Genomic DNA, 8,138 nt, shown 5'->3' on the forward strand with positions numbered 1-8,138 from the left:
ATGTAAAGCTGTTGTAGGTTAAATATATTATTCTTGGGTTTTTTGTTTTTGTTTTGTTTCTTTTTTCAGGGATTTAATATTTTTCTTTTGAATCCCTTCTCTTATTTTTCTTGTACATGTATTGTGTAACTAAAACTAATTTTGTAAATTTGTTAGCTCTTCTTATTGTAACAGAAGTGTTTAAGAGATTTAGAATGTTTTGACTGTTTCAAATGATTAAACAAAAAGAAAGTAGAATGCACTGAGCTGATTAAAGGGAAATATGTAAGGCAGGGGTTTGGCAAGTGACTGTTTGCTAGAGTTGTTCAAGTCACTCTCTAAACAAGGCTTCTTGGATACTGTAATGAATAAAATAAAATATAAAAAGGTACAGTCATTACAAGGGCTTCCCTAAACATGCAAACCTCCATGTCCCAGCTATATCTTGTGCAATATACTGTAAGATTAAGTTTGGTCAAAAGAAATTCTATCCAACAGAATCACAACCTAACTCAAGTAAATCAAAGGAGGCCTTTGGGTTTAATGGTCAAATATTTATTACAGCAATTTTGTTTTTTCTCAGTCTGTGACTTTATCCACTCATTGAAACAAAAGTTTCAGCTTTTTGGAAAAAAAATTATGGTTTTGTGTCAGATTAAGTAAGTCATAATATATCTTCATCTTTTGATGATTTTTTAAAATCCTATCTAATTCATGTAATCCATAGTAGATGTTTGGTCAATATGCCATGCACTGTCATTTGCCAAACTGCTGGCAGCAGGAGCAGGAAGCTTAGTTGGTGAATCAGTTTTTATTGTAAATACCTGAGCTGTAATTTTTGGTGTACAGAACCCTGCCTCAGTTGGAACGAATGACAAAGCAGACAGAGTTGCTTGTATAGGATTATCAGGTCGATTATAGCCATACTTGAAGATGCTTCTGAGAGTTGTCAACTTTACTTGAATGAATTTTTCATCTTGATTGACGCACAGCAGTATAAAGTTCACTTCTAAAGCTAGTGGTTAACTGGTTAACTTGTGTAGGAAACTTTAGCAGTTTGACACTAAGGTAATGAACTTCTGTGTGCATTTTCTATGCTTATGTTCTACTTTTTTTTTTACTTTAGTTTCATTCATTTTCATGAGATGTTTGGTATGTCTATAAAAAGAATCCAAGGATGGTTATAAATACTGTAAGTATTGTAATGTAATGCAGGTTATTTGAAAGCTGTTTATTATTATATCATTCCTGATAACGCTGAGATGTGGGTGTTTTTAATAAAATTTATATTTATTTAATGCACTCTAAGTCTGTCTTGCAGAAACTTGTCTTTCCTTGTAATTTTTACCAGCTAACAACAAAGCAGGCATCACGCTCAAACAAAGTGCATCACTGGGGACTTCAAAACAGAAAGCCTAGATATCACATTTATTCCTAGCTCTGCTTTGACTCCTACCTCCAACAGGTTGGGACACAGGCTAGAGAGGCCAGGCTACTGCTCCATAAAATCTGTGTTTACAGGGAAGGAGGGAGGCATTTTTATGGCTAGGAAGAGACAGTAGAGCTCCACTGCTGTTTTTCCATTGGTGTTTGTGTACACAAATGAATATGGCATATTTACTGAGCCAGTGCCCTCGCTGCTCAAGTAACAGCCACGAACGCACACCTAGCAGAGGCAGGACAAGGGGGAGACTCTAAGCATTTTTTTGTTTGAGGTACTCAGCTCTACCTAGTTAAGCATTTTTCTACTTTATTTCAAATCACTCCCAAAGGGTGGGAGGCTCCAACAAACAGTATTGTGCCAGGGAAGGGCTAGATTGGATGTGAGGAAAAATTTTGTCACCAAGACAGTTGCAAGATTGGAAAAGGCTGTCCAGAGAAGCTGTTGAGTCACCATCCCTGGAGCTACTCAAAAGACCTGTACATGTGGCACCTGGGGACGTGGTTTAGTGGTGGAATTGGCAGTGTGGGTTTACAGTTGGACTTAAAGACCTTAAGTGACTTTTCCAACCTAAATTATTCTGTGACCCAGAAATACCCCAAAACCATTAAAGCTAAAAACCTCAGGTATTATCTAAATCACTCACAATCTAGAGAAAAGCAGACGCTGTAAGAAAGTGTGTCTGAATCAATACCAGGACATACATTCTTGGAGGCATCAGACAAAACCTTGTTCTCCTGGTCCCTTTGTTTAACTTCAGGGCATACCGGGGGACTGAATTCTGAAATTGCCTATTCTGTGGGAGGAGACAGAAATTGCTCTCTCCACAGTTGCAAAATGTTTCTGTGACAATAACAAGAATTCTCAAGCTTCCTTTTTTGAGAGCCTGGGTTTGTTATCAACAGTGGTCCCCCCATCCATCAACTCCACGCACCTTGGAAAGCCCCCCTTCTACGCACATTCACATCACTCAGTGTCTTGGGAAGGTGAGGATTTCACACTCAGCAGTCTGTAATGCTCCCCCCATCTCTCATGGGTTCCCAGATGGGAATGTCTTGAGGGAAGCTAGCACCCTGCAGCAGCCAAGTGCTGCTCTTTTCTGTGCACAGGTGCATGTTCCTGCATCAGCCAGCTGAACAAACGCATGCACTGGCTTTCACGGAGCTCTTTCAGCCCTGTAGCCTTCCTTGGCAAAGAATCCCGACATTAATGAATATCCCCACTTCTGCCTTTCAGCATGATTTCTTCAGTGTATTTCCAGAGATCTCGTTCCAGAGGTGCTAACATAACACAATGTGCTCATAGCCAAGACCCAGAGAAGTCAAACCAGACCTTCCCATGACACTTCTCCCAGGAACACAGGCTCTTCCTGAGACTTGGGGACTTTGCTGCTGTGTCTCAGGGGGTTGTGACTGCTCACTGTTACCACCCAAAGCGCTGGCTGTAGCCCCCATGCAGTGGTTACAACCGGGAATGCCCAGCTGAACATCCAAATAGCTTCTGCCTCACCTTTTCTCTTCACTTCCCTATCTGTTTTGCCATTTCCCACCTTCTGACTCTCACAGAGAGGACAATACAGTTTTTTATGGGAATGATTGGAAAGCCTGTGATGACAAGCCAAACAAGGGTGAACAAACCCCAAACAAAAATTAAGAGCAGCAGGTAATGACGCTCAGAGATATGGAAAAGTATCCAACACAAAAAAGGATGAGAGGAAAAGGACAACAGATTTCTCTTGGAGAAGCAAAACAACTTACAGAAGGCAGGGATTAAATTGTGGGCAGTGGTAGTTTTGTTACATGCACATTTTCAACACACTTTCAAAGAGGAAATGTTTTAGAAAAGCTCAAATCCTTTCACTCAAGTAAAGCTCCAAGCAGAGGAACAAGACCTTGGATTTAAACATGAACCCTGTGGTTTACCCTGTCTGCAAAACAGAGCCTATAGAAATGCACATTCTTTTGCCTTTAGGCTGTTCCCAAGAGCGAGGCCCTGCCAGCAGAGCTCTCTGTTACTTCCACACTTGTGTGACAAGTGCCACCCCAAACCTGCAAAGGCTTGTTGGTAATCCAGCATCACTGATACTAAAACTGGCACATATCATCTCAGCAGCAAATTAATAATCTGCTATTTAATTGTCACAGTAATATTTGTTTTTCCTGAAAAAGATGCATCCATCAAGTTCCTGTTACGCTCAGCTCTGTTTACCTAATGCAGACACAACTAATAATTTTGAGGCACATTATGTCTCAGAGGACTGACAGTTCCATCCCCACCAACCCATGAGCCACAATGACTGCTCTCCATGCATCACTCTGTGAGACACTCTGCTTTCCAACTATGTTTATGCATTAAGCAAGTCCATTTACTTTGACCTGTAAATTATTCCCTAAGTTAGTTTAATTGGGGGAAATATTGTGCTAGGAGAGATTCTTCCACAATTTGGGAGACGAGTCAGCTCCATGTTTTATTTGCCTCACCTCTAACCAGCAAAGGGAGTATCTGTCATCAGCACAGGAAGTGCTGCTTAAAGAAACAAAAAATGCTCATTTTTAGAGGAGAGAAAAATCCTGCACTGCGGGCCGGAATGTGACAAAGAAGGAAGAAGTGTGTTAAAGATCTACTGCTGTCCTTTCTGATGGGAGAACACTGAAGCTGGAAGCTGCTTACATGACTTGGATGTTGCAGCATGGGGCACTTAAGCCCCAGACAAACACCACTGCCACTGCAGCAGAGTGGGGGCCAGGGGCCCTGAAGAAGGGATCCCCAGATGCCAGGCCATGGAGAAGAGAATTATATACATCCTACAACATGCAGTAAAAACATCTCCGGGCTTTTCTGTTTAAAAATCTCTTTTCTGTTGACTTCAAAAGGTCTCCTTCCTTGCAAGTTTGTGAGAACAAGACACCAGTCTTTTTCCCCCAAAACCATTTTGCCATTAGTTCAGGTGCTTGGAATACTCCCAGCCTTGGCACTCAGGCCCTCCATGTCTGAACAGATTCAGATCATCATCATTCTAAAAGGCTTAAAGTACTCTGGGGTACACACAAGTGCATCCCATCAACCCCCTTCTTCCCACATCACAAAGAAACACTTCCCAATGTTATATGAAGGAATGAGGAAAGGCTGCTGTTCTACTTCCTTTTAAAATGGGGTTTAATCCTCAGTGTTAAAACCAGTGCCACCCTCTTGTTTCATGGTCCCAGCAGAAACAGAACATCACTGCTGGAGGCAGCCACAGGAAAGTTTGAAGGGATTTTTCTTTTACAACCCAGTCAATCTGTGTTAACCTACTCAAGATTTGCTTCAACTATCACACTAAATACTTTATTTTCATAGTATTTTGCACAAGGAAAACCATCCCAGGGTAGGTACACTTCCTCCTAACATCATGGCAACACAGCTGTACACTCCTAAATCATAGCAGAAAAGCCAGCCTGGCAGGAACAGCTTGGGATTGTGGTTCTGCTTCCTCTTAGTTTCCACTGCATTAGCAATTGGAGCCTCATTGCATTTTCAGGCGCAATCATCTTCCTCTTATTTTTCTGCTCCCATTGTGATTATTTGTAAAAATGACAGCACCATTATCTTGTATGTAAGGCTTCATACAGACCACTTTGGTAAAGAGATTTAACTGGAGGGGATGGCTTTAAGTGCAGTCTGCTCTGAAAAGGGCCAGATAAAGTGGCATCCTGGGGCTCCCAGTCTACATTTCAATTATTGTTTAGGCCAATGTGCCTGATTTGGAAAGGGGGGTGGCATTCCCCCCCCCCTTCCCCCCATCTATCCATCCCCAGACAGATGCAACAGATCTCCTCTGACTGGCCCTTCTCCCCACCTGTGTAGTCCTGGTTCTGTTGACATTTGTACAGGCACAAAGCTGGTCAGATGGCAGCCATCCAGTTATAATTAATGGGAGCAAATGGTTTGCTATAAACAGAGGAAGGGTTGGCATGGGGGAACGTGACAGATGTCAAGCAAAGGGAAAACATCTATTAGCTGTTCCATCCTCCACTGCCACCCCAGTGCATTTGTTTTGCATGACAGCCCTTCAGTTCAGGCCCTGGTTTAAAGCATCCAGAGTCCAAATATTGGGTCTGTACTTGAATATTTGCAGCATTCATATAGCCCTCCTAAGCCAGGATACTGAGAGGGACTGTATAAGGCAGAATTTTAAAACCTCAGGCTTGCCTGCTCTTCAGGAATTTAAACAGTCTTATAATCAGTAACCCTTGCAAATCTCCCCTCTCTTTGTCTCTTCTGTGAACACTCTCCATACCAGAAGCAGGCAGAGGTTTTGTCAGAGGGCTGCAGTTTGCAGGCATTTATTCTCCCAGCTCTTAAGATGAAAATTATTTCTCATTTGCACAAAAGAATTCCAGTAGCTCTGGCACAGGATGCAACCAAGAGCAGCCTGCTTCCACCTTGACCCAGCTCCTGCAGGAGCCTTAGGCGAGCTGCAGAAACTCTTCAGCTGAGCTGCTCCAGGGAACACAGGGACCAAGTCCATGGCACAGTGCAGGTGTGTCACAGCGGACACTCTGGGCTCCTCTTGTCCACAGTGCCAGGCAAGAAAGACCAGCACAGAGGAAAGTCACCTGTACCAAGACAATGCTGCTGGGGATGCCAGGTGATACAAGTCAAACCAAAGCAGTACAGGGAGGAGGGGGGACTCTGACAGTTCCTGGAGCACTCAAATTGCCAGACGGAAATCCCAGCCACATCAGGTGACAAGACAAATGTGAACCTCTCACAGGACTACCAAGACAACTTTTAGATCTGCTCTTTTGGTAATTTTCCCAGCAGTAACACACCAGCATTTTACAGCAGGATTTGCATCTCAGAACTCCTAGCCCCAGCACATGCAGAACATAGATTCCAAATTAAATCAAATTGAACACCAGATGTGCTTTTGACAAGGAAACCAGGTCAAGTGTAGCCATGAGGTTTCAGATCTCCTGCAGCTGTGCCTGTTACATGAAGAAAGCAGTGCTGCCTTCTCCTCCACCACATTCTCCGTTGCTGCACAGCAGCAGCTGCTTCCTTGGAAAGGCAGACAAACAGCTTAGTTACACATTCTCAGACTCAGCCCAGAAAAACACATTTTAAGTGCAAGGGGAAGAAGAAAACTTCACAAAGTCTGAAGAGAACAAGTTTCTGTGAATCCAGCAAGTATTTCTGTGTGCTCTCTTCATGCATTTACAGTTAGGCACTAAGAAACTACCCAGATATACAGCTAAGTATACATATCACAGAGTCACAGAGGATGGGTGAGGCTGGAAGGGACCACAGTGGCTCATCTGGTCCAACATCCCTGCTCAAGCAGTCAGCCTAGAGCAAACATCACACGAATTGCATCCAGACAGTTCTTGAATATCTCCAGTGAGGGAGACTCCACAACCTCTCTGGGCAATCTGTTCCAGTGCTGTCACCTGCACAGTAAAAAAAGTTCTTCATGCTCAGGTGGAACTTTCTGCTTGTTGCCTCTTGTCCTATTGCTGGTGTCACTGAGCAGAGCCTGGCTCCATCCCCTCGACACCCTCCCTTCAGATACTCACAGACACTGATGGGTTTCCTTCTCTCTCATCTTTTCTCGAGGCTGAACAGACCCAGCTCCCTCAGCCTTTCCTTCTGAGAGATGCTCCAGTCCCCTCACTGCCCTTGTGGCCTCTGCTGGACCCACCCCAGGAGCTCCATGTCCCTCTTGTGCTGAGGAGCCCAGAACTGGACACAGCACTCCAGATGTGCCTCACCAGGGCTCAGCAGAGGGGCAGGATCACATCCCTCGACCAGCTGGCAATGCTCTTCCCAATGCACCCCAGGACACCATTGGCCTTCCTGGCCTGCTTCCAGCAGGTCAGCCCCCAGCCTGTGCTGGTGCCTGGGCTTATTCTTCCCTATGCATAAGGTCAGGTACAGCTGACATTTAACTAGCTGGGAATATTAGAAGCCACTTTCTTCCTCTTTCTAAGAAAGCAGTTTGCTGCCCATTGATAGGCACGAGTTACACGTGGCCATTAAGTTACACTGTGAAGATCTTTCTACAGAGAAAGCCATGGATTGTCACTTTAGGAAAGCCAGTGCCTTCTTTCAGGAGGGTTATGTGTTATACTTGTGCTGATAAACAAACCAAAGGTTTGCTGCATATGTGGGGCCTGCCTGCTTGCCTCTAAAGCACACACCAAGCAGTGAGCAGACACTGTTTGATCCATGGAAGGTCCTGCTTCTAGCAAGTATTCCCAAACAATTCCTGCAAAAGGGCAAACAAAGTGCTTGCCTACTCAGTTAACACTGATCAATCAACTACAGTTAAGAAGAAAGGTTATACATTATACAACCTCTTGCCTACCACACACACAAACATCTTCCAAAACGTAGCTGGGTTCCTGTTGGGAGGCGTGGTCGCTGTTTTTAAATGACTGCCAGAGGAGATTCAAGCCTTCAGTGCAGGGGAAAGAGCATTAGTCCACGACAAGCCTCTCCTCGAGGAAGGGGATTCCTCCTGCCACTCAACCCAAATTATAATAATGCATGTGCCAGGCCAGAGGGACAGAACTATGCCTAAGGGGAAGCATGACTCTGTAGTATGGGAATGAAGAGCTTTGCTGCCTGTTCTCATTTCTGCTTATGGATGTGATGTTAATATTAAACAGCACATTAAAAGACAGTGCTCAGAAATCGTGCTTGACCCCTGCCTTCCTCTTCACAGGCACCTTCC

Source organism: Passer domesticus, chromosome 4 (assembly GCF_036417665.1).
Source record: "Passer domesticus isolate bPasDom1 chromosome 4, bPasDom1.hap1, whole genome shotgun sequence".
Taxonomy (NCBI): domain Eukaryota; kingdom Metazoa; phylum Chordata; class Aves; order Passeriformes; family Passeridae; genus Passer; species Passer domesticus.